Here is a 27,887-nt window from a genome sequence, read left to right as displayed (position 1 = left end):
GATTCCATTTCATGGGCAGAATGCTGACAAGGAGGAGAGCACTAAGCATGTGCTAACAGTTGTAAATCTCTGCTTCCTGGCTGCTGCTGTAATGTGATCACTTGTCTCAAGCTCCCTCTCCCGTGGTTTTCCCACTTCCCACTTCTCCCCACAAACTATTAGCCCAAAGTAACTCTTCTTTCCTTAAGTTGCTTTTGTCTGTTATTTTATTACTCTGAGAAAAGTAACTAACATTAATGGAGTGGGGGTGGGGGCTTCTGAAGGCCCTTGCCACACTGTAGAAAGTTGTGAAACCAAGGATGGTATAGTAAGTCACTCTTCTGGGAAGGGAAATGCAGGTGAGTCAAGAGTTCAAGCTCATCTTTTGTTAATACTAAATTCGAAGTGCTTAGATATATAAAACCCTGGCTCAAAAAATCAACAAAACTAGACAGGAATGGAGGAAAAGAAAGTCTGTAGAATGGTGAATTGTCACATTTAAGTGTTGAAGTGGTTACTATACCAAGTAGTTGTTAGGGTTCATTTGTTTGTTTCTTTGTTGGAGACAGGGTTTCCCTATGTAACCACTCTGGCCGCCCTGGAGCTTTCTTTGTAGATCAATCTGGCCTAGAACACACAGAGATCCACCTGCGTCTGCTTACTGAGTACTAGTATTAAAGCATGCACCACCACCACCCAGCCTTGTTCCAGACTTGTAGCCTCTTGTTTAGAGTAGGAGAACCAGAAAAGCAAAAATAGAGCAGCAAGACATTTTACTAGAGAATGTACAAGTTTGGGGTACACTGCCAGGTGTGACAGCAGATAGCATGAATAGAAGGACATTCAAAGGCCCCGGTTATTGTTTGGGGGTGCCCTTTTCTGGGGTCCAGTAGAAGAGGGAACTGGGTGGGTGGCTCTCTGGTTGACAGGTTTGAGTTACATAACCTGTCTTCTACTGCAAATGACCTTCCCCATGATGCATCTGATTTAAATCGTGTACAGCCATTTATGCATAGGCATAAGGCTTTAATGAGATTCTGTTTAAAAAATTCATTCAGGACATGTACCCTGAACCAGTCCTGACTTGACCAGCCTTTCTTCCCTGGTGTCAGGATGTATTCTAGAATATCTTTGAATAGAAACAGAGCTTTAGCCGGGGGAAGTAACTTAATCCCATTGTTTAAAGCTGGTATATGTGCAGGCTAATATGGGTCTAGGTCCCACATTACCTAGAGGATATTAGGCATATTGTTAGGAAAGTGGTGTGTTCACTGAAGTCTTATGCTTGTTTTTTTCATAAGCAAGGTTGGCATTCAGTCATTCCTAGCCTGAAGCCTGAAGTCCCATAGTCTTCTCAAGTAGGAGTCAGTGAATAGCACATATAATTTATCTTCAGATATTCTGGTGTTGCTTCAAGGCAGGGGTTAACTGAGGAAAAGGTTACCTCAGCATCTTAAACACTGTAGCTCTGGGCTTCAGTAAAAAATGGGGTAGAATTGATTCTTGTCCTTTTCAGGCAATTGAGCCCTGAAAGGAGCTTTTCTCTACCCACTGTCTCAGATGCAGAAGAATCCCATTCACTGTCACAGATGAGAGCAAACATTTCCCATTTGTCTGCTGTATCAACAACCTTCTGTGAACCCTTTCTGTGCTAGGCACTGAGCATGAACTCTTGCTGTTGAATGGAAACAACACCAAGGGTGTTTCTAAGCTGATGCAAGAGGCTGAAGATTTACAGGAGCCCCCTCCTTAGATAACATGTAAGAACAGAGAATGCACTGGCCAAGGCTTGGCCCTCAGTGCCTCTTCTCACATACTTTTCTCCACTTTCCCTCTCCAGCTAACAGGAACAGCTTTGTGGTTGGGAAGATGGTTCAGTCCACATGGTCTATAAGTATGAGTGCAGACTCTCAGGACCCACATAGAAGGCTAGCCTTAGTCACATGTGCATTTGACTCCAGAGCTGAGTAGGGGAAAACAGGCCAAATCCCTGAGGCTTGCTGACCAGCTCTCCTAGCTGAATGGATTTGACCCCAAAGATGACGAACAATCTAGGAAAGACATCTAACATCAACCTCTGGCCTCAAAACCTACATGGACAAACATGTGCATGTACTAGCAAGTACACGCAGCACATGCAGAACACCCCACAAAGAAACACAGCCATGCTTCACCTGATTTTAACTTGCTAGTTTGTCCACCACCACCTCTTACAGGTAAGCAATAGTTAACCCTTTCTGGAAGACTTTCAATTACTGGCTTTTGCTATCGTGTTATTTGTGCATTTAATGAGTCCCAACTAAAGGCAAATGCATCCCCACCCTAGCATACGTTTTGCACTCCGTCCATGAAACTGAAAAAAGGGATTTAGTTCATGCTCCCTCCTACCAATTATCATCCTGTTCTGGGTTAAGTTTATTTTGTACCCTTGTTAATAGAAGAACAGAACAATGGTGGAAAGAATAGAAAATAATAAAAATGTATACTAAATTCTGCATCATCTAGAACTAAACTCTTCAACCATCAAGCAGGTCGAGGGCAATGTGAATGCTGAGTGCTCACATCAATTCTTACCACTTTCAAAAAGGAATGGAGACAGAATGAGCCAGACCCAATGGGGCTCATCCTCTCACTCGTCAGACAATTCTCCACAGTCTGCTAATTCCCTACACGCTCTCATTATGAACAGTCTCCTATTTAACACAGGAAAACAGACTCTGATTTTTTTTTCTTTTTTCTGTTTGCCTCACTGGAAACGACTGGGATTGCAAATCTGACCTGTTTGGGTTGATAAACTTGCTCATTGAAGTGGAAAAATCCAGTCAAGTTTATGTTTTAAAAATTGGTGATGTTTCTAAAAACAGATCATTAAAAATAATGTGCTTAAGCATGCGCTGTAGGAGGGAATGGCTCTCTCTGGGGTATGTCAGTGATGCCTTCTCTGGGAGCTCTGGGGACCAATGCCTCTGGAGCACAGGCACTGTATGCCAGACTTGGGAGACTTCCTGATAAATTCAGCTTAGGGAATCAGAGGCAGAGTTGATTTTAATGACAGACTAAGAGAAATAAATCTTCAAAGGTTGGGAAATTTCACCTTTTACTTGGGTAAAAATTCTACACTTTTCATCTTAAAAAGACACCCCCTAAATTATTACAATATATGCGAGTGGAATAAAATTCACCAGATGTATAATGTGAAGCAAAATATAGCTTTAGAATTATTCTAACATTGGTCTGTTATTGATTTTTAAATAACATAAGTGCCCTGAGCCCAAAAAATCAACCTTAGATTTGTAGACACATGGCATTGCTCTTCTTCTATCAATGGTAGCTGGCCCTGGGCTGGACAATCCTGAACAGTAGGTTGGCTCAATTGTAGTATATGTAAAGAGAGTTTGTGACTGCTTAATGATGGCTTCTTCCCACATCTCTTTGCTATGAGATGCTCAGATCTCCTCACAGCAGGGACGCTGCCTAATGAGCAATATAATCTCTAACCATGATTCAGGCCCTTGTGGGAATGCATTATTTCATTAGGCCACTTGTATCTCTTGAAGCAGCAAACTGTTCATTTTCTCAATCACTCCCAAAGGATGTACATGGCCGATGAAACTCCTTACTTACACTTTGGGCACAACTCAATGACCAGGAAAGCTCTGGCCCAAATCCAGAGAACTAACTCAGGAGTTTAGTGCCTGTGCAAACCACCATAATTGATCTGAGCATCATACACATTAATATTTCATGTTTCTGTACAGTGTCGCCAGCAATGTTTATATTGTTCTTGTATAGCAACTCTTGAGACTTACAAAAAATTACCTGTTGCTTGAACAATCATTGTTAATTCATTCAACAAATATTTTCCTAGGAGATGAACATTTTAGAATGGACCGTGCTGAGTACAAAGCAAGAGAACAAATATGGTGCTTTGTGGGTTATTCCTTGTGATGCTGAGAGTACTAATGTATTGTCCATTGAGAAATAGCTATATACGATCATTTTAATTCCAACGTAGAGTTTTTTGCTCAGTGTCTTGACATCTATCCAAGTATTTTGACCTAAAGAGGAGGAAGGCATGGCTCCAGGTACCTAAGAGTTATGGCAACACCACACCATCTCTTCCATCACACAGGATGGGGTGTAAAGCTAAGCCCTACCCCTGCGTGCTTAGAAGAGGTGGTACAGGCCTAGTGGTGTGGTCAGCCTCCGGACACTGGGAATTAAGTGAACTTTTAAGAGTCCTCTCCCCAGTCTGTGGTTTCCCAGGGAGACAGTAGTAAAGCTTTAATATGTCCCATCTCTCCCGCTCCTAGGTACCCACTGAGTACTTGTGTACATATGACCTTCAACTTAGCCACCGGCTAAAGCAAATATTTTGTAGATGGAAACTGCCCACAGTTGATATTCTTACACTGTTCTTAGTCACCTCTAGTCCATTTATCACAATGTTCATCGTGGACATTCCTGTGTGTACGTGGATGCTTTGTAGCATTTGGGAAAGTTCCTTTCTACACCCATCTGGTAGAGAAAGACTTTCCCTGTGGGGCTGTTTGATTCCTGGGGGCCTCTCCAAGCAGACTGCATGGGTGTGATGTCTAACTGTATTTCAAGCAATAGTTAATATTTTCAGTCTGCACTGTAAAGGGGCAGGACAAAAGACTGCCTGGCAGGCTGCTTGGTGGTGACTGGTAGTCATCCGGCAGCAGTAAATCATCAGGGCCGGGCATAAATGTCAACTCTCACTGTTGGTGGCAGAATGTTGCTGCCTCTGGCTTTTCTTGTCAGTGTTTCCTGAATGGCTATAAGAGAAGATGGCATATTACACCATTCTTATCAGATGTGTAGCTTTTCAGCTATCCAGTGCCATCCTCATGTTGCCAAGGCTACTGTAATTGCCTTCTGCACCTGACGGTGCCTGTTGACTTAAACCTTTATCGATTGGGTGAGGAAGGACAAACCTTCCTGTCAAAGCCCTGCCATTCTGCAGGCAAGGAGTTCGGAGGAGATCCAGTGATGCTATTCTGGGGTAGCAGCAAAGATTATTTTAGGCAGCCAGCTTCTTGTTTCTGGGAATTTGCATTTATGAGTTCCAGAGTTAGCCCTATTGCTCCATTTGACTCCAAGGCACTCATTAAATTAACAAGTGTCCAAGCAATGAAACGTTGAGATGTTATGTATCCTTGACTACCTTCTGTGTTCCATAGAGTCTCGCTAACATCTAAGGTCAAGTTTGGGTTTCTGAATAAGCAGATGTTAACTAGTCCAGGCTAAATACCGACTAAATGGAAGTCTAGCTTACTGGAACAGTGTGAGATGACTCATCTATTATATGACACTGCATTCCAAAAGTCTCTTCTGCTTGAGCCTACTGTAGTGCTTAATGGTAGATTTGGGGAGTAATTAATTCCTTCGGGGATATAAATGGCACTTAAGCTCTGTCCATCATCCATCAACACATTAGTAGAAACAAATTCTTTCAAGTCTAATCCCTAGAAGAGAGAGCATGCACATATATATGCAAATATATATATAAATATATATAGATGCATATATATATTATATATATATATATATATATGGCAAAACCCAATAGTCTGATACAATCTCCCCAAGCAGTAGAACTTGGTGTGGTGAAAAACAGTGAAGAGTTCCCCATCCTGGGCTACCTTGTTTAATTTAAGCTTGCCCATCTACTAGTCTAATTTTTCTCAAGGGATTGTCGCTCTAGTTCACTCATTGAGATTCATTGACATTAGTACAAGAATTGGTCGAGAAAGACTAGAAGGTTCTCACTAGCAGTTATATGAACAAAGATTCTTACACATTATGTTCCTTGAAACATGTTCATGCTACTGTTAATAGGTATAACATATCAAAGTGTTCTGCAGTCCAGCATCTCTGACATATACACATTAAGCAAGGGTCCAGAACTTGGCAGTTTGTGAATTTCCAATGTTCTGGGACATCGTCCTTTGCTCACTAAGCCTACTGTATCGTGATTAAGGAATTCTACTTCCTGCTCTCCCGCTCACTTTCTGCTTTGCCTTCAGTCTCCCCTCCTCTGTGGTGGAGGAGTAAGAGCAGTACCTAAGTTTTGAAGTAATTGAGTGAACTGAGCTCTATGCATCTAGACTATGCATCTAGATTCTGGGGTTCTTCTCTCCCTCAACTTTTTCCCTTGAACAGCAGTGGATGTGCTTTCACTGGTAGAACCTTCTTGCTTGTGACATTCAATCCTAAGGCTGTTTGTCTTATTAAATGATGTTAAGCCTCCACCCAAAGCTCCTATATGACCCACACTCATTATAGGGAGGTACTTGTTCTTGATCTTAGCCAAAAGGCCAAGAAGCGATGGAGGTACTTGTTCTTAATTTTAAATTAAGTTAGGGTATTTTGTTTTTCCTTTAGCATATATGGAATTAAGACACAATTACAAAAACAGGAAGCATAAAATAAATTACAAGACTGACTCATTGTGCATTAAATTATAAATTTACATTAAAACACAAATATAAATTATAAGAGTCAAATAAGAAATTTAGCGTTATATTTGAGATCAATAAAGGGCAGGCCTTGGCTTTTGGCAGTGAGTGGGTGAACTGGCATCCCTGGTGTCAGGCATTGGAGACTGGCTCAAGGATGTGCTGGAGTACCTAGAAAGCAGCATGTAGCTGCCATCCTAATCTGTGAAGGAGAAGGGGGAAGACTCAGCAACCCAAAAGCTACAATTCTAAACAAGTTCTATGGATAAGAATGATAAAGCTAGGACTAACCACAGTGTGAGTGGGTCACCTTCCTTGTGGCTCTCATCTTTAATACAGAAGGCTAGTCAACCCTAATGCTAACCCTGCCACTCATTACAAACACACAACTGGGCTCTAGAGCAATGGGAGTCCAGTAAGGCCTGCTCCCTAGCCTTGCCCCATGTGTAACCTTGTAAAAGTCAAACAGACTCAGTCCAGTTCTACATTTCACTTGTGCTGACCACAGGGACTTCTGTAGAAGTGGGAGTGGACTATGCATCTAGATTCTGGGGTTCTTCTCTCCCTCCACTTTTTCCCTTGAACAGCTGGGATCTCCCTTATGTAACATGCTCAGGAAAAGGAGGACAGGAAGGTAAAAATATTACCACAGAGATGAGTTCTGGGGATGGAAAAATGAAGATGGAGGGACCCAAGGGGTAGGAGAGAGGAATGGGATGGGTCCCTGCCATTCATCTATGCTTCGTCTTCCTGCTCACTGCAGGAGCTGCCTAAGACCAAGAGCCTTCATGGAGGGTTTGGAGTGGAGACACATCCATCACCATTGCTCAGTGTTTAATTTTCCAGAAATTGTCATTAAAAACATTTCACAGGCCTTTGAGGGAAGAAAATTACCTGTAGGTGATTGGCTGAGGTAATCACCAGGCTGTTTCTGGATGCTTAAGGTATTTGTACCTTTTGCCTTTAAAAAAAATGCTTGTTAGAAAGTTTATTTTCCAGATAATCTTAGTCATCAACTTTGCAAGGATCAGAGCAAAAGAAAAAAGAAAAGGATCAAACATTGAACTTTCAAACCCTATACTGGGGCACAGGAGGCTTGAAATGAGGTGGGGGTAACCTTGGAACCAAACAGAAGGGCTGGAAAGATGAGCTGGGAGACACTGCTCATGAGAAAGAGAACCTTTACTGCAAACTCCTGCCATTTTATGCTGAGAAGAGCCTCCTTTCATAAGTTAAAGCTTTCTCTTTTGTGCAGCAGCTAGCCTTGGAGGCGGGGACAAGCAGAGCGTGGTGGATCTGAGGCCGAGCTATGTATAGATTGCAGGGCTTTGCTTTCCAGACTCTGGAAACCTTCAAGCACTCTGAGAGTCACGAAGAAATGATCGCTCTGTTTGTTCCTTGAAGTATAAAAATGGTTTTATTTTTAGACATGACTGTGTGTGTGTGTGTGTGTGTGTGTGTGTGTGTGTGTGTGTGTGTTTTCTTTAATCTACTGACAGCTGTCTTCAGAGGCAGCCAGGGGAAGCAGAATAGTGCAGCCAGAGGTGGGCACAGGCAGGAAATGTCTAAGATGTCAAGCTGCCTCACCCTCAGCACCTTGGCATTTAGGGTTCGATCTTCCTGGGTTGGGAAGCTGCCTTATACATCTTGGAATGTGAAACAGAACTTCTTACCTCTGCCACCTAGATTGTAGTAGCATCCCAACTCAAGCTAGGAGGACCACAAAGTGCTTAATGTTTCCTGGGACAGAACTGCCCCTAGGTGAAACATTGCTCTGAAGTCAGTCATTCAGTCATTGATGTTCTGTCTTCAGCACAGTGGGCCTCTCCTGCAGCTCCTGCATATGTTTCTTGTGGTCAGCTGTGTTCCTGCACTAGTGTCTCTCAAGTCCTCTTTCCTTCCAGGCTCCTGTGCCACCTCTCCTGATGTTACTGTTCCCTGTCTTCTGCTGTCCTCGAGCATAGTGAAAGCATTCTCCCCTCCTTCCACCCCCATCCATGGAACAAACGTAGTGTGTGCCAGTCTGTCAGGAAATGTTTGCATTGTATTTACCAAATGTATTCACATTAAGTGAAACTTGGCAAAATATGTTGCTTCTGCTGGAGAAACACATTTCCACTGTGTTTTATGTTGGCTTTGTTTATGTGTGTAATCCAAGGCAGGGCCCGGAGGCCGTGTTCATGCTGGGGCTGCTGTGGTTCTAGTTGTGTGTTTGCTGTTATTAATCTATTCCTTGTTGATTTATATGTGGATGTCATACATCAGTCATGGACACCGTGCCTCTCCACACACACCCCATTTCCTATCCTTCCACACACTCCCTTTTCAACAGGTCCTGTTTCATGTCTTTTTGATTTGTTTTTTCATTCATTTTGTTTTGTTTCCTTTGTCTTTGTTCTGTGACCTACTGGGTTTAACTAGGCCTCTTAAGTGAGCACGGATATTAAAACAGCCATCCACATGCAGCTTCTGTTCTGCTGTTTTGGATACTCTCTTTCCTAATGTTTGAACCTCTAGAAGGAAAGCAGAGATACAGTCTACTGGTGAGAGGACTTGAGTCAAAGTACCTTGATATTCCCTAATAAGAGAAGGTTGTGTTATCTAGTGGGGAGCCCCCAATCTATGGATATGCAAGCTCACTCCCCACTGCACTTAAGGGTATGCTCAAAGAAGAGAGACTATTTTCTTAGGAAAGGCAAACTAAACCATGAAATCAAGGCCAGGATTGAAACCTAAATTTAGAATTTGGAAGTGGAATCTGGCAGGAATCAGATAGGTTTAGAAGAACAATACCCTACCGTACAGCTCCAGGGATAACAGCGTGACTCTTTGTTTAGAACCCCTGAGTATGCCTTCCTCCCTGGGATGCAAGGTCCCTCTGACCTGCTTCATATGCCCATTGCCTTCTTTTCCTAAGCCCCTGCTCCCTCTTCTTACAACCAGAGAGATAAGGTGGGCCATCACTTTCAGTTCCCAGACATACCAAACTCTTTCTTGCATTTATTTGGAGAGTCCCACTCTTCTCTTATGCCTGGGGAATTCCTACTTACTCTTAGCCTGATTCACACATCTTTATGATACTGCTTCTGGGTTCAGTGCTGATGCTGTACTTCTGTATCTAAGGAAATAATGGAATTGTTCACTTCTGCTCTTCTATGAGTTTCTAGTCTAGGTGCAGATTCCTAGATGTTCTCTGCATAGAGGAATGGGCTGGGGAATGATCCAGTTCTCACAGAACTAATTTAGATTTGCCATCCTAGAAAAGACTTTTGCTGATTTCTAGAGACTTCTGCCCAGGCCCAACCTCATATATGAGGCTCTCTGCTTCTGACACCAACCTGCAGGCTGTGTTTTTCATGATCTGTCTTTGTGAGTTCCTCAGTGGCATCTTAGAACTCTTTTCCCTAAGATTTAGCTGTGTTTCCTCCTATCCTTCACTCTCCTCTATAAAGATGTGGGCGGGCCCATTTTCATAAAGAATTTCACTCATTGCTAAATTAACAAACTCATTAGTTCTATAAAGGCATCTTCTATCCTACAAATTTCCATATCTTTGAATTAATTAATTAATGTATTTTGTTACTCTTCAGTTAATGAGCATCTCAAAGATGTAGAAAAATTGCAATTTTACCACAGAGAGTTCACAGTTGCTTCATTTAACATTCCTTCTCCATAATTCATGCTCTAGGGACTTCTATGCTGGGAATTGACCAAGCCATTGAGGGCATGTAAGAGGAGAGACTGTACTGGCACAGGACATAGGTAAATGACACCAAGCAACTTAACAGAGAAATGATGGCCTCACAGTCGAAGGTTAAAGCCCATCATTTTAGGAACATCATGGCATCAGGAGCTTGAGGCAGCTGGTCACACTGGGCCTGCAGTCAAAAAGTAGAGATGAATGCTTCTGCCCATTTTGCTTTCTCTTATTTATTCAACCTGGGCCTCATCTTCTGGGATGGTGCTGCCTACATTTTGATGTACCTTACCGCCTCAGTTGACCTAATCTAGACAATCACTCATGAGCATGCCCAGAGAACTGTCTTCCAGGGAATTATAAATCTTGTCAAATTGATAGTATTAACCCTTATACTCTGGTGTATGCAACTTGAGTACATGCTTGCCATTCACCCTGTCTAACTGTGTTGATACTGGTCACTCCTTGTCATTCTTATCTTTAAGAATGGCATAAGATACAATGAAGGGTAACACAAAACCTTTCCATAAGAAGTTTGTCTTTATAATAAAACCTGCTATTTGTTTAAAAGTGATGGTGGAGGGTGAATGGGAAGGGTGTTCTTAGTCCTTGGTTGACACTTGCAGCCAATTAAAGTGTCCAAGCAGAAGCACTTATGTCTGCCTGGAGCCCAGGCCATTTCCAGTGTAGCCATCATTTCCAAACTACAGCAAATCCATGGTTAAGATGAATTTACCTATAAAATGAAGATAATAATTCTTTATATCCATTTTTCCTTTTCTATAAACTCATTTTGAAGGTGATTTCCTAACTTTCTGAGGCAAAGGAGCCTTCTGTCTAAGAATAAAACTAATTATAATGACAAATTGACCAAAATGAGAAAAACAATCTGTGGGCTGAAAATTTCCCCAAAGCCATGAAATAAATAAAATGTCTTTTAAATACCTGGTGGAAGAGGCTGATAAAAGAAATTTAATTGTCTGTTAATTTTTTAAATCAATAATAATGTGAATTTAAAATGAACAAATGATAGCAAAATATTTAAGCATATAATATAAAATAACAGAATTTCATGAGCTTTGTGGATTTGCAGGTTGATGGAATATATTCATAGTAAAATAGCTAATGAGTCTTTAGATTTGCTTTGAAACACGGCATCTCTCATACAGCCCTCTTCTCCTCTGTGTTAAATTGCTTCAGGTGAGATGGCTGGACTCATTATTAGTTTTGCACTTTGGCTTTACTAAGATTTTCCTCATTCTCACAAGTGAATTAGCCAAAATTAGAAGATAACAATTATTTAGAATTTCAATTGTTTGAAAAAAGTTCCACAAGAAAGAAAAGTTTTGGACCTTGGTAATCAGGCAAGTTAAGAGAGGGTTACTACTGTAAGTGACCTGACTTTAACTGTCACTACGATCCAGTATGACACACCCATCAAATTCCCTGGATACAGTCCATTCTAAGGGGACCTTCTCTAACCTTATTCTTGACCACAGACTAACCTGCTTCTCAAGAGGCCGGCAAGTTCAGAGTCTTGTGGCACTTACTTTCTTCACAGGGCACCTTCTCTCTTCATCTCCACATGACAGAAGCAGTTGTAAGCTCCCTTGGGCCTCTTCTATAATAGCTCTAACACCATTCTAATTTCCTTCCAAAGACCCTACCTCTCCACATTATTGCATTGGTATTAGATGTCAACATGATATTTAGTGAAGATAGCAACATTCAGGCCATACACTGATCTGAACACTGATAGACTGAATATGCTCATAGAAGCCTGGGAGATGTATAAAATATAGAGACACTATAGGAAGAGTCAAGCAAGAGGGCATTTTGTGAAACAAAAGTGATCAGACAGAAGGAAATTAAGTGAGCAACTGCGAAAAACATGGACAATTACATTATTGAAAAAATAATTTAGTATGGATACTTTATGCCAAGATTTTAAATAGATAAAACTATAGTAAACTATAGAGACTATATATTATATATATACTTATATATATACTTATATATATACATACATATACTATATATATACATACATACAGAGAGAGAGAAAATCTCATCATGTACATATATAAATGAATGTATTTAGTGAGGGATGATATAATATAACCAGAAATTATATTCTGATTAAATTTTAAAGACCTTTTGAATATTTAGAAATCATCAGAATGAGAAACTCCATGCATTTGACATGTCTCCCAACAGGTAGTGCCTGGTGACAGCCTACACTGGGCAGTAATCCCATGTGTGCAATCAACCCAAATATGACTTGGAGATGAAAAGTAACTCACTCATTCACACAGTCATTCAATTTCATTAAATTCTTTAATTAACAACCACAAAAAGTATATTCCCTATAAGTTGGCCTTTGAATGACTTGGCCAAGAAACATATTAGCCAAGGCAGAAGAGGCAAGAGTTGGGTGTTACTGGCTAATCTCGAGGAATGAAGTTTAGGTCTGGCCCTTGAAGTAGAAAGCTCTTGACAGTCCAAAACAGAACATTCAGGAAAAGAGCCAAAGCATACATTCTAGGACTGTTGATATCAAAAAGATGAACTTTTGTCACCCTACCAGGAGTTCCCAATAGTCAAGTAGCAGCTGTATCAATGCACAGAATTTAAGACATTTTGGACATATGCTGGTGATTTAGTGGCATGGGCTTGGACTTTGTGAGCAGAGGCTAGATATGACCATACAGGATGTTTGGCAATGGGTTTTAAGATGGGCTACAGCTCTGATGAGAGATCTGGTTGCAGAAACGTTCTTTCTGCCCACAGCATCAGTGAGCTTTATCCTCAATAAAGCTGTGAACCATAGCTCCATGAGCACTTAAGATTAGAGTTTCCCATGGAGCTCAGGCACTGGCTTTGTAGCAACACACTATAAACAGCAACAGCTTTGTGTTCAATTTCTTTGGTTAGCACGATATGGACAGTGTACAGTTCCCTAGAAAGGTTGATGCCATTATCCCACTTTACAGAAGAAACTGAGCCATCAGGTGGGAGAGCTACCCTGAATGTCCCAAGTGTGCATGATTCCTGTACTGCTTCCTTTTGATACAATCCAAGCTTGATTTACTGTCCAAGAGACACTGCCTGAGTAACGTATCTCAGTTGTCTTTCAGTATCCAAGCAGAACAACAGAGACCAAGACTTGTGTATGCTGAATGCTGTAGGGCCTGTGGTTGGAGGGGATATCTTTGTTGATGTTCACTATGTGACCAATACCACAGAGTTCAGAGTGACGTCCAACAGGATGCATTGCACACTCTGGCTTCTCCATTATCCAACTGAAGGTGCGCATTGCTTGTTGGCCTATTGAGCTGTTAGGAGGAAAAATTGCAAAGTTTGTGCAAGTTACCATTATTGTGAACAATAAGTTCAAACTCAAGCATTCTCTATTAGCCCAGATTTGGGCTGACTGGAAATATGAAGACATGTTTCTCACTGCTGTAGATTCGCTTGCTTTATTAAAAAGGCAAACCGGAGGAAAAATAGTTCCTATCATCCCTTAAAGCTTGACTACTTTGTTTGGTGGGAGCTAGCAATTTTATAGACCTATCTACAACATTATTTTCTAAGATTCAAGTATTTTGGGAGAGCAGACAGTACACCCTGCTGTATATACTCATTGTGTGCTTTGAAATACATTCCTTTTTGAGAACCTCAAATTTAGCAAAAGCTTGAAAGTTTTGAAAGCATCAATTGGGAGAGCATGAGTGGCTGATATCCAAATGGAAAGACCCTCAAGCTCAGCTAGGACTCCCATATTCATGTCGTCCTACAGATACAGACTGTTTTGTCCTGTGCTGGTGTAGGTTGTAGAGGGACTGAGCCTAGCTATCTATATCCTTTTCTAAAGTCACTGAGTACTGCTGATGTACACCCAAGTTTAAAAGAGCAGTCCTCCGTGCACACCTGACTGTCCTCTAAATACCTCATTTTCCTGAACCCATATTTTCATCTATAAGACTGAGAAAATGAAACTCATCCTTTTATTCTTAAGAGCTGTAGGGAAGCAACACATGTTCAATGGGTCTGATTTTGCCAGGAAATGACTTACAGGGCATGGCATTTAATCTTCCCAAGAAATCACAATATTTAAAGAACAAACTGACTCTCAGGTAAAGAGTGAACTATTGGTTCATCTTAGCTTAGAGTTTGCCACAAGTCCACTCAGCCCCTCCTTTATTTTGTTATTGTTTCCCTTTCTAAATGACTAGGATTAATTCTTATGTTTTGGTAATGGTTATGTTGCTTTTCAAGCACTCCCTTGCTGTTTCATTGTCTGCATACTGTAGTGAGAATTTTAGTTTCTTTAAAAAATATAGAAATGTTATAAGAATATGTTTTTGTTTTAATCCTAGGTGTGGGATATGGGGCTGCTTCAGATTATCTATACAAGCTGACTATGATTTGCCTCATGCTCTAGCAGGGGCATGATTTTGCCAGTTGCAGATAGCTTGCATAAGGACATTTGGAATTCTGGGGACTTTTGAGTGGGTAGATAAATGCTAAGGTCCTGAGGGGATGTTGGAGGGTTGTTGTTTGGTTGCTGTTGGTTGCAGTTTGATAAGTAGTCGTGTGAAAATAAGAAACAATGACAAAAAGATATAAGATATCTTGACAGCAACGTTCAAACTTGCCCCAACAACCTCGATGTCCCTAATCAGCAGGAAGTAGTAGTCTCTCAAAACAGTAACCTCCTTTCCTTTTCCCCCTTCTATCCTTTTTCTCTCCTACCTAATGTTTGGGGATTGAAAGGGTGAAAAAGGGTGAGTGGAGAAGGGTAAAAAGAACCCACAATGTAACAACGGCCCATCTACAGCATACATCCCATTTTAGTTTATATTTACCCTGGTTGATAAGCATTCATGCTCTATTTAGCTCCCTTCTACCACAAAGAATTCCACAACTTACATCCTCATTTGTGACTTTTGAAGATTTACATGGAATTATTTCTTAGATTTGCCCAGGAGTTAGATCTGTGAGTCATGTTATATATGCATATTTGATTTCAGGTTGGCTTCCAGAATGGAAGCCGTTATATGAGAGGTCCCATATCCTTACCTTTCCACCAGTATTTGATATGAAATACCTCTTGGTCATTCTGATATCTGAAAGTAGCATTTAATTATTTTAGTTTCCATTCTTTGGATGGCTAGTTGGGATTGTATATCTTCACTTTTTTTTTTAAATCTAATGTTCCTTTCTGAAAATTTGTGTTTTGTGTCTTTTATCTACTATACATTCTTAATAGCCTTAGTATAAATACCTTGTTACTTTCAAATGCTACAATAATTAACTCTCAATTTGTAATTTAATAACTTATCAATGATATCTTCTTTTTACCAAATATAACTACTACATCATGCAGGCAAATCTGGCATACTGATACTTAGTGGTTAGTGACTCCGGAATTATTTTTAGGAAATAATTTCTATTCCAAATAAGAACTTTAGCTTTTTATTGTAAATGAGGAAATTATTATTTCATGTTACTCAATCAGAAACATGACTTGAAACTCAGTAATTAACTGTTCACAACTTAGATCATGATATTCACAACATTTTAAAAGCAATCAGGTATCAAGTACATGTAAATTATTTTCTGAGTTTTACTCAAAGTTCTCTCAAAATTTTTTCTATAGCCTTTCATTCAATTCCACTGAACTTTCCTTTCTGCCCCTAAATTCTCACAAAGTGTCTTAAATTGCCTTGCAACCAAGCTGGTTGAAATTATAGCTTTGACTTTCATTAAGCTAATTACTATTTGTACCCAAATGGAGCCATTTTGCTCAAGTAGCATGAATATCCATTCTCTGTAGTGTTTCTGCCTTGTCTAGGAATGTCCAAAAAAGCACAAAGGTGTAGTGTCTATGTGCCTTGTCTCCTTAGGCAGGGGCCATTATGTCCTGTTTCTGTAAGCTCTCAGTGCTCCTCAAATTTGCAAGAGGAGTGAGGAGGCTGGGACCAGACAGGAAGCTGGCATAAGCCCCTTTTGAAATTTGTCCATACAAATGCTACCTTTATTGGCTTTGTGTATTAGCAGGTAATATGCACAATCTGTGTGAGGAAATGTCCTACTGTCCCTCAGGAGGATGGGGTGGTAGAGTAGGGTTGAGAAGTACTGCATCAGAGAGCTAAGCTACTTAATAGAACGCGCGTGTGCACGCACACACACACAGACACACACACACACAGACACACACACAGACACACACACAGACACACACACAGACACACAGACACACACACAGACACACAGACACACACACAGACACACAGACACACACACAGACACACAGACACACACACAGACACACACATAGACACAGACACAGACACACACAACACACACACAGACACACACAAGCACACACACACAATACACACACACACACACACCTGTATAGTGCTTTAAATTTATGAAATCTCTCAAGGCATGTTTATTTTAAGAGTTGTGGCCAAATCAGCTTATTTTTAAAACTGTACAGTTCAGACTCCATTCCAGCAGAAGGCTGAAGGCTAGCCATGAGAAGCATGGTGGAAAATGATCCTCTAATTCCTTTGCTATGCCTAGAATTGACTGCAAAGGAAAATATCATTTAAAAAAAGGAGTAAGGAGGTAGTATGGGTAGTTTTTTTTTTTCAATTAGATGGGCTTAGGTTGTGTGTAAGCCCTGATTCATTGCACATATACTTTCCCATGATGTATCTGATTTTAACCATAAGTATACTCAATCATACATAGGCATAAGGTAGGAAATAAAGGGTTTTCCCTAAATGTTCACTCAGAGGACAGTTAGTTTGACTTTGCAATCTGGATCCAACCCCCTGGCTCTAGGGGGTTATACCCAGATGTATTCCAAGATGTGATCAGTGGTAACAAGAACTTACTAAAGAGTTGTAAAGGGGAGCTACTTAGCACACACACACACACACACACACACACACACACACACACACACACACAAAGGAGTAAAATGGGTCTCATTGGAAGAACTCCACCCGTTTATCCATTTATTGACCAGCTTCAGGTGCAGCCCCCATGCCAGGTGCCTCATGCGTAGAGCTTCCCACAGAGGGCTTTTCAAAATGAAAAAGTGTAACCTAATAAGATGATGGGGGAAAAAACGTCACTCTGCCCCACCCCTCCTACCTGAACTTCAAACCTTTGCTATTTCAACTGCTGCATGGTGATTTTGCATAAGCCTCCTGTAAACTGGTCTCCTGGGACCTTTACTGAAGCACTTGCAGCTTAGGAAGGAAGCCCTCTGTAAGCACTTCAGGCTCTCCATGGACACCTGCTTAATGCCTTCATCCCTTCCAACCACATAGTCCTCATCACCTGTCACCCACAGCTACATCCATCCTCCTTATCTCCCAGGTCTCTTGCCATGACTCAGCTGGTGGCATCTTTCCTGCTTTGATTTCTTGAGTTGGCAACAGAGGCCAGTGCTATTTTTAACTTGTCTCAGACAGGAGGATTGGGAGGTAGCCCTGCAGCCTTCTGCTTTGCTTTGCTGTCACTGCTTGGCCTTCTCTCTCTATTCATGAATTCCTTTGTCCTTCAAGTCGGCATTGTCTTTGTTTTAACTCTTCACAGAACCCAACAAGGTCTGAAGCCAAACTCCCTGCTCTTCCTGTCTTAAATGAGTAAGCATATTAGAATGCATGGCTGAAAAGGTTTCTTTCACCTATGCATAGGTTATGATCAGCATCCTGAGCCGAACACATCAGCCACCTAAACGGGAACTCTATTAGGGCTGGTGGTTAAATAAATAAATAAATAAATAAATAAATAAATAAATAAATAAATAAATAAATAAATACTGCTGTATTAAATAAGAGCTGACTGTTTTTCAGTGCTTGAACTGAGAGTGTTGTGTATTTTAGGCTAGTTTACTCAAATGTTTCTGATCGTTCGAAAACAATGCAGTAAACAGATGCATTCCTTTAGTGCCTTCAAGCTTCCGCAGCTCCTGTATGCACTGTCTATTTCATTATATTATATTTCTATTATAAATCTGGTGACCCAGATTTATAATGGGTAGATTTTATTGTTTGTATTCCACAAAACAGATTCAGATGCAAAATTAAAAATAAAGAAGTCAACTTTATAATCTAGTACTGGTTTTGAAAACCAGTGTGTTTGGGAGATTGGACAGATTCACATAGGACCAGCATATCCAAGTGATCTGTTCTTCGGGGGGTGGGGCTGGATTCCTGGAATGAATAAGGAAGGCTTTGCACCCTCCTCTGTGCACGTTCCTCTGTGTGAACTGATTTCCCTCATATCCTTTCCTTCAGAAGAACTTCTGGTCCCCAGCTTCCACTGGCCTGCTCCCATTAGACCCCTGGAAGCTCCTGGTGGAGAAAGAACATGTATGTGCCTGTTGGGAGAGTATTGCACTTCTTCAGGTTGTTTGTAGAATTCCTCATTGTTAATCCTTGCCTAATGGTGCTTTCAAGCTCTGAACAGACTTTTGAGCTGCCAAGTTCTATGGTGATAGGCTGTGAGGGATCCCTCTCAGCGGCTTCTGATAGGGAGGTGTCTCACTACAGTCCCATGATTCGTTGTCATCACAAGTCAGTCAATGACCCAATGTCTGCTCCACCTAGAAGCTGTAGCATGCAGGCTCCTGTTGACTTATCTGCACATTACTCAAAGTCTTTTTGTGTTCCATTGTTTGCCTAATTCACAAAGTGCTCAAGACTTTCCTCCTCGGTAGGGAGGGTGGGACACAAGTTCAGGCTTTGAGGTTTTTTTTTCTTTGTTTGTTTGTTTTTTTTAAGTAGTTTGTATGTGCTCCTTCTTTTCTTCCAGTTCATTTTATAAGACATACAAGACATGCTTTCTACTCATGAAGGTAACAATGATATCCATGCGCTTGGTCTCCCACTGTCTTCTCTGCTCATAAATTGGGCAAGCTGTCAAAATTAAATTTGGTCTTGTTGTTCCAATAATACAAACATTCTGCAATTTTCACTTGTAAGTTTTGACACTTGCAGGCCTCTGGCACCTGGAGCTCTCCACAGCAATCTCCAGCCTGGCTATGTGCATGGGTTCAGGTGAAGGGGAGAGAACTCAGGCAGAGAGGGGGAACAGCTTTCACTGCCCCTGCTGCTGGCAAGAGGTGTAGAGGAGCTTCTGGCAGTGGTTTCAGGAGAGTAGATCTCTTTCCCAAGTGGTAGTATTACAGCTCTTATGACAGAAGCTCTCAGATGATGGAATAATTCCTGCACATTTTTAATCCTGAACACTGACTCTTGAACTTGGAAAGACCTCATCTACATATTCGGGGTCATGGTCCTGTTTCTACAACTGATCTATCTTGAGCCTACATGACCTGTGGTCATGTCCTCACCTGTAGAGGAGGGGTTTGGGGCGTTGTTCTCTGTGACTGATCTGTCTTGAGCCTATGTAACTGTCCTCACCTGTGGAGGAAGGGCCTGGGGCATTGTTCTACCTGACTGGTATGTCTCAAACCTCTCTACAGGGGTCTGGGGTGGGGGGAGGGGGCTGCAGCTAGTGAGGTCTTGGTCTGGAAGATTGGGAATGTGCCTGCCCTTCCTATTAGGGTTTCCAGGGATTCGACCTATCTCAACCAGGAATCAGGGTACTTTTCTCAGACCACCGCCCCACAGACCCTTTTTTTTAACAAGCCCTGTTTAAGTTTTCCCAAAATAAAGTAAATATTTTATTCTCCAGAGCACATATCTCATTGGCATTCCTCTCCTCTGATGTAACAGCCGCCTTTGAATCAAAGGTGCACACATAGTGTGTTATTGTCATTACAGTGTGTAATGAATATTTGTGTACACTAGATGTCCCTTAGATTCCAGGCTGATGAAGGAGATAAATGATTCAATAGCAGAGAATCAAACCTTGAGTTCCATGATGCATGTTCTATTCTGTCCCATACTGAAGCACTTTAATCCTCTTCCAAGGCTATATCTCTTCTCAGCAGTGTGCTAAGTGTTTCAGAGATAAACTTTGAATTTGAGATACTTCCCCAGTTTAATTAAAATATATAAAACGAGCTCTATGAAGTGGTAGATATTATATAGGGCATAAATAGAAGAACAAAGGCAAAAATGTCCCCTAATATTTACCAAGAACATACTGTATACAAGGAAATCATTTTGGACTTCCCCTCGTATTATCTAATTTAATTCTTCACTGGTCTTTGACGTAGGTACCACCTCAGTTTTTACAAAGGCTCAGGAGTTTAAAGTTGCTCAAGACCTTGTCTCAGGGTTCCATTGCTGTGAAGTGACACCATGACCAAGGCAACTCATATAAAAGTAAACATTTATTTGGTGCTAGCTTACAGTGTCAGAGGTTCAATCCATTATTATCAGAGCAGAAGCATGGCAGCAGACAGGCAGACATGGTGCTGGAGGAGCCTATAGTTTTATCTACATCTTGATTAGAAGATTCCTAGAAGACTCTCTTTCCCTAGGCAGCTAGCAGGAGGGTCTCTTCCACATTAGGTAGTACCTCCTGCCTTCAAAGTCCACCTACACAGTGACACATTTCCTCCAAGACCACGCTTCCTAATAGTGCCACTTCCCATAGGCCAAGCATATTCAAACCACCATAGACCTTGTTTTTCTAAAGCATGCTGTTTCTACTGCATATCACTGAAAAGGCCTCAGGAACAATATAAGAAAAAAAGTAGGAAAGAGTGCGACCATTTAGTTACTGTCAGCATCTCACTCTTCTCTCACTTCTTCTTTCCTCCTGCATACCATACATCAATTAGACTTATCCCTGAACAACTCTGGCTACAAGATATGTTCTAAGAACTTAAAATTCAATCCATTTGGATGTGACTCCATGACTCTCTGTACAATTCCTGATGGCTTTGTAACCATGAGCATTCCCTCTGAAGCCATAGAAGAGAGAGCTCTCCTCTTACAATTCAGGACCTCTCATCCTTTTTACCAAGCTAGTAACAAACTCTCTGGTGGCTCCACTCCTAGAAGATGATTACCATAGCTCTAATACATCTAACCAATATCATAAAAGTTCATGGTTGTATTCACTGAATGACCCAAATTTCATCAGTCTCACAATTTAACACTCTAACTAAAGCCAGCAAGCTTCAGCACATTAGAAAATGACTGTCTAAAACAGCTTGGATATCAATATTTGTCATACATTCTTCCTCCTCAGTGTAACAGCTAAAGCAATGCTCATTTAGCTGACGTGCATTCTCTGGGAGGTGTTTACCCAACAGTCATCACTCATGTTTGTTCATGAGGTATTGGGGTGATGAGCCAAGCAGCTTGTATTCTCAGCTGGGCCTGGAGCCTGCTAAGTTTGGCACTGATTAATGATGTGCAAGGAGCAAGCAGTGTGCAGAGCCACCTTAGAAACCCACTTAACCAAAGACAAATAGCTGAAAGTTGGCTGAGAAGTAAGGGGGCGTGGCTTTCGCAACAGAAGGGTCATTCAAAGACACTAGTAAGACTTCTGGCTATCTAACTAAAGAAGGGCCTAGCCCAGGATTGATCATGTTTGGGGGTCTAGACGTGTGGTAGATACTCAGGATAGTTCTCAGGCATGTTATTGATGTACTAGTGCTCACTGACTTAGGACAAGGCTATCTTCTAAGATACCCATGGTAAGTTGAAAATATCACATGTTGAAAGTAAATTTAGCTGAGCACAGTGGTGTATACCTGTAATCCTAGTTATTCTAGAGAAGAGGTTATTATAGCTTAGAATTTGAGGCTATCCTGGGCAACATAGGCCCCATTAAAAATAACACATTAAATGAACTTAATCTATACAAACAACATATCTTACTGGCGTAATATCCTACGCAGTATTTCATGGCCCAACAATTGTTTGGCAGCAATGGCAGACTTCTCCACTGCCCAGCATCAGGACGAAGTGCCATGATACACATCATAACCCTAGGAAAAGATCAAAATTCCAAGTGCAGCTTCTATTAAGATACTTGGAAAGATCTTATGCTACAACAGGGAGGTTCATAGCCTTACCTTGTCTTTACAAACACACTCTTCACTTACAACTGTTTTGATGTGGTCTGGTTGTGCTGACAGTACCACCTATATTTTTTTCTCATTTCATCTCCACATGTAGTAGGCTGCTTGGACATCCATTTATTTACTCTATTATTCTCTCTTTGGTCTCTTTCTATCATTTAAGTAGAACATAAGAAAGGGATATGATGGTTTTTAAATTGTACAGAAAATGCCATTATTTTTTTAATCATGAGCTCAAATAAAACACAGAACTTCCTAAAAGTTATTGTACTTTACAGGATAAACACATTTTCTCTTTACCACCATGGGGATGTTTGTCCCTAGCAAAAACACCTTCCTCTATTTTAGTGTTACATTCCAATGATATTGCTGGACCAAAGACTTGGAAAATAGTTCCTGAAGACAAAATCGTTATTGTATGGAGCTGGGGTTTCTCACAAACATGGTAGCAGTACTCAGATCAAAAGTCATATGGAGGGCTGGAGAGATGTCTCAGTGGTTAAGAGCACTGACTGCTCTTCCAGAGGTCCTGAGTTCAATTCCCAGCAACCATATGGTTGCTCATGACCATCTGTAATGGGATCTGATGCCCTTTTCTGGTGTGTCTGAAGACAGCTATAGTGAACTCATGTATAATAAATAAATCTTTAAAAAAAGTTATATGGAAACCTAACATCACTTGGAGAAAGTACAGAAATGTGGAAGGATGAAACTTGTAAGCAGAAAATCGTGATACAAGGGCGCCGTGCCTGGGCTCCACTGCTGGTCTTTGGCTTTTTTTTTTTAAAGATTTATTTATTTTTATTTATGAGTACACTGCAGCTGTCTTCAGACACACCAGAAGAGGGCATCGGATCCCATTACAGATGGTTTTGAGCCACCATGTGGTTGCTGGAAATTGAACTCAGGACCTCTGGAAGAGCAGTCAGTGCTCTTAACCTCTGAGCCATCTCTCCAGCCCTGGTCTTTGACTTTTATCATCCATCCCTATGTATGAAGATTGTGCATTTCCATTATCATCTGCAAGGTGAGGTTCAGACTGCATTGTTGCATGTAGCTGCCCCAAATGTCTACACTTGGATCTCAAGTTGTCTTCAAATTCCTGGTTCTTCCTAAATGTAAAACAAGCACAAGCCATTTGTAGCCAACACCTCAGAGCTTCTTGACAAGATTCTCACTTTTAATCTTGGGCTGGGGTTGTACTTGACTGTCCAATTTATTGTGAGTCTGAGACTTAGAACAAGTCAGATATTTGACCAAGGATGCACAGATGGTGAGTGAGCCAATAATCAAACTCAGTTCTTCTGACTCAGTTTTAACCCTTACATTGGACTTTCCTCTCATGTCAAAATGATCAGAGCAGCAGCCTTTCTGTCACCTCTTCTTTTTAGAAGAAACTCTTAGCCTCCATCAGGAACCTCCTCAGCTCACAGAGGGCTTCTGGACATTGCAGTTGGGTGGGGCTCCTCCTTTAACCTACAGAGTACTTGGGGTGATCGCTGGGCATCTGTGCCTGCACAGCAGACAGTTAGAAACTTGGGACTTGTAAGCTTTCAGGTTCATATAATTGCTTTTCCACTTTTCAGAATATTATTTTGAGTAAGTCACTGAATTCTGCCTATCAGTTGCTTCATCCTGTCTCCAAATATTAATATCAGCCCCAAATTCGAGGATTCTCAGTTGATTAGAGATACACATACATAGATATATATGATGCAGTTATCTGTAGCCAGTGCCAATCTCACTTCTTGTTTTTCCAATGTCTAGTAGAATAATCATGCAGAAGGGCAATTAAATAGGTGCAAGACCATTTGCTCTTCAGCTCTAAATTCCACCCCCTATTTGTCTACTTGTTGGTTTAATATCTCTCATGCTTTCATTTATTGCTAATATTGAATATTCCTGGTACTTTCCAAGATGTTGCCCAAACATTTTGGAGACCTCACTCTGCATTGGGAAGCATAGTTATTCATTTGGATTAAGTCTTTGGGGGGATAAGAATCATATATAAAACAAAGATAAATAAAGAAAAGTTCTTTGCAGTGTATGAGATTTCAAATACCAGCCAGCACTTTGAAATGTTGCCAGCATTCCCTCAATCCTCAGCGCCAGAGCCGTAGTTTTCTCTGTCAAAAACTCATGATGATTCCAAGAGTCCATCTTAACAATAACAGCAAAGATAAAAACATAGCATTGAGTGGGTTTTATTTGTGATGGCTTGTTTGATGTGTATTACTCGCTATTCTTGTCAACTACTTAGTGCAGAGTCATTTGTCAACTGTAAGTTAAAGTGAAAAAGATTTTTCATTCAACTCCAGTATTCCAAAATCAGCTGCAACTCAAAATTTACACTGTACCAGTTTAATGCATGGGCTTCCCAAGTACAGAAAGTCCCATGTTACCTACCAGTGAAAACTATCAAGCTCTGTTTCTGGAACTGAGAAAAAATAGAACATATCTACTTGGGAGGATTACAGTGAAGATATGTGCTGACATTTCACTATGTGTATGCAAGTAGGTCCCAGTAAATGTTAGCAGTCTCTGTGCTGTTCCCTATGGCAAAGACCATGGTTTTGGTTGATGTTGTAAGCTGGGAAGTTGACTTAGTGGGTATGACCTGAGCTCAATGCCAGTCACTCACTACAAAAATGTAGGTATGGCATCATGCACACCTGTAACCTCTGAGCAAAGTGGGTAGAGACAGGGAGATTCCTGGGGCTTGCTGGCTGTTAGCCTAACTATAGATTCAATGAGAGACCCTAAATCAAGGGAATAAAGTGAAGAGTAACAAAGACACCCATGTTCTCTTCTTACCATGCACAAATACTGGCATCTACACCTTCAACATACATGGACATCTGCACATGCATACACTCACACATTCATACATACACAAATACACACCCAGTATTTTGCACATTCATAACTGTCTAGTTAAGTGAAAGAAGGGGGTAAGTAGGTATCGTAGTGAGAATTATGGAATTTTGGTTTCCTTAAAAAACAGAAATATTATAAAAACTTTTTTTCTTGTTAAGTCCCAGGTTTAGGATATAGGACTGCTTCAGATTGTCCATTGTGATTTGCCTCATGCTCTAGTAGGGATGTGATTTTGCCATGCCACAGAGAGTTCTTTGATTGGCTGACATTTGGGATTCTGGAGACTTTTTATCGGATATATAAATGCTAGGATTCTTAGAAGTGTTGAGGAGGGGGATTGTTGGTTCTTGTTGGTCATGGGTTTTTAGGTAGTCATGCATAAAGAAGAAATTAGATATCCTGATGGCAAAGATCAAACTTGCCCCCAAGGAACTTGATACCCCTAATTATCAGGAAGTAGTTTAATGCTAACTGTCAGAGTCTCCTGGGTCCCCTGCAGTGTCTCACCTCCCCTTGTCAGACCCTTCTGGGTCCCTTGCAGGGTTTGACCCCTGCTGAGCCCTGCTGATGCATGTGGAAGCCTTTTGTTCCTAACAAAGGAGCAGTCTGACCCAGTACACATGTGGGCAATGGTGATGGTCAATTCTTTCCTGTCTTTTGTCTTCACAGTCTTTTGTTTTTGAGATTTAGGCTGGTCTTCCAGGATTTCTCCCCAGAAAATTGGGGGTACTATTCGGACTTTCATTACCGAAGTCTTGAGCCGGGTTTCCCACTGTGCTTCCTAAATTTTTCCTCCTGGTCAACTTGGGGTATATATTTGGAAAATAAAGCTACAGAATGGGCATTCTTTCTTAACACAAATAACCTGCACACGCAAGTGCATGTGAATGTACATGTGCGTCTGTGTGTGTGTGTGTGTGTGTGTGTGTGTGTGTGTGTGTGTGTTTTAATCCCGCAGGCTTGGGCCTGGTTCTCGGTGCCGTGAAGGTGTGGGCATCGACAGCTAGCATTTCCCCCTTTCTGACTGCTGACTTTATTCAGGGATATCTTCCCTTTTCTCTCTATCCTTTTTTCTTTTATCTAAGTTAGGAGGTTGAAAGGGTGGAAGAAAAAAAGAGTGGAGAAAGAAAAAAGAACCCAAAAGTAGCAAAGATGAGCTACTAAGTATTACATTTATTCTCAGTTTAAAAGTATATTTCCGGGCTGGAGAGATGGCTCAGCCGTTAAAGGCTAGGCTCACAACCAAATATAAAAGTATATTTCCTAGTTAAGAATGATATACATAACAAAATCCAAAACAAGATACAAACTTTTCTGGATGACGTATGAGGAGTGGGAGGGAAGAGTTGTGGTAGACGTGATTAGGATGCATTATAGCATATATGAAATTACCAAAGGAAAAAATACAAGGGGTAAAAAAGAACTTTAGAGTTACCATGATGTAGTTTGACATATTTATTTCTGAAGCTTGCTCTAGTTGTCATGTCATTTAACATGATGTGTAACATGTGGGTACAAGAACATCTTTGTTATATGAATAAATATGTTTTTAAACTTAATTTCATTCTAATTATAATTCTAAGATGTTTCTTAGAAGTTAAATATACTCAACTTTCCCTGGCAGTATAAAACATTGGATTTTTAATATAAAGATAGTCATTCTAGGTATCAGAAGGTCTATCCCTTGGCCTAATGTCTGCTTATAGTTTCATTCATTCAGTGGTATTCCTCAGCCCCTCCTGAGTGCTTGAAATGGCTCATGAGTGGGTTCTTACCCCAAATATTATACTATTTCCAGAGATACGTATATGGGCTTCATAGACCGAAATGGTGATGATAGAGAGATTCCATTTAGTTATTGGACTAAACAATCAATATTCATGAGCACATAAACATACATTCAAGTTCAAGTTATAATAATTTTTGGCTACTCTGTAAGGAATTTTAGTTAGTAGACATTGGAACTTTTAAGAATATTAGATCTAAAGTTATTGATCATTCCTGTGCATTAAGATTAACTAGTGTTTTGCCTTTCTGCATGAAATTCAGTTGATGACTAACAATTCCTTGCTTGTAGCATCCTCGTTCAAAAAGGAGAAAGTGACATAATCAATTACTGATGTTGCCCACTGGCATGATAAAGAAGAATGCTGGTGTACATGTCACACAATTGCCATCCATGCTGTTCCTTGCTTTGAGAGAACAGGAGTATCTGGGGAAACCAGTGAATTTTTGGAAGCCATGGGGACAGTTTGTTACAGAGCTTTGAGTGGTCTGGACAAAGAACAGAAAGAGATACCGGAGCCAGGGTGGAGGTTAGGGAGGAGCCATTTCAGTTCTGAGTGCTCATTGACTTCAGACACCAAGTGGCAGCAAGTTTTGCATAGTCACTTCCACCACTTTAATTGTCTGAGCATTGTGGCCATAATGGATGGCAGGCTCTCCTTTAAACATAATAAATGGCTCACAATTACTTTACTTTGGAGAGTGCTCTTCTGCCCTGGGACACTATAATAACCTGCAAAAGGAAAGCAAAGGCCTAGGGATTTATGAGATGTCTCCATTTCAACCATCTGGGAGAAATACAGCACAGTGCCAGTGTGACCGTGTGCTTACCAGAGTTAATCTATCATTGCTCCTGCTATGAGCCCTTTTCTCTCCTGCTTAAGACTATCACAGGGATTTGTCCCTAGCCTTCACAAAGACTGGCCAGAAATCATATTTTTCATGTAACTCTAGAAATATGGTCCAGCTGACCTTCAATTTATTGGACCGAGGGGGAATTTTTCTAGTTAGAAGGATTTTTAAAATCCAGTGG

The 27,887-nt window shown here is 40.9% G+C and overlaps 1 protein-coding gene across 9 annotated transcripts in view; it reads left to right on the top strand.

The window, feature by feature from the left end:
- Window positions 1–27,887, top strand: part of Elmo1 (engulfment and cell motility 1) — a 536,338-nt gene that overhangs the window by 456,075 nt on the left and 52,376 nt on the right. Inside the window, exon 17 of one of the 9 annotated variants that reach the window (XR_010058900.1) lies at window positions 1–27,887. This exon is cut by the window's left edge and continues 5,046 nt beyond it. The exons of the other annotated variants lie outside the window; for them this stretch is intronic. The gene's annotated coding sequence lies outside the window, so the exon portion shown is untranslated. 9 annotated transcript variants of the gene reach the window in all.

This window comes from Rattus norvegicus, chromosome 17 (genome assembly GCF_036323735.1).
Source record: "Rattus norvegicus strain BN/NHsdMcwi chromosome 17, GRCr8, whole genome shotgun sequence".
NCBI classification, from domain to species: domain Eukaryota; kingdom Metazoa; phylum Chordata; class Mammalia; order Rodentia; family Muridae; genus Rattus; species Rattus norvegicus.
Note: the sequence above shows the minus strand (reverse complement) of the source record. Positions and strands in the feature narration are given on the sequence as shown.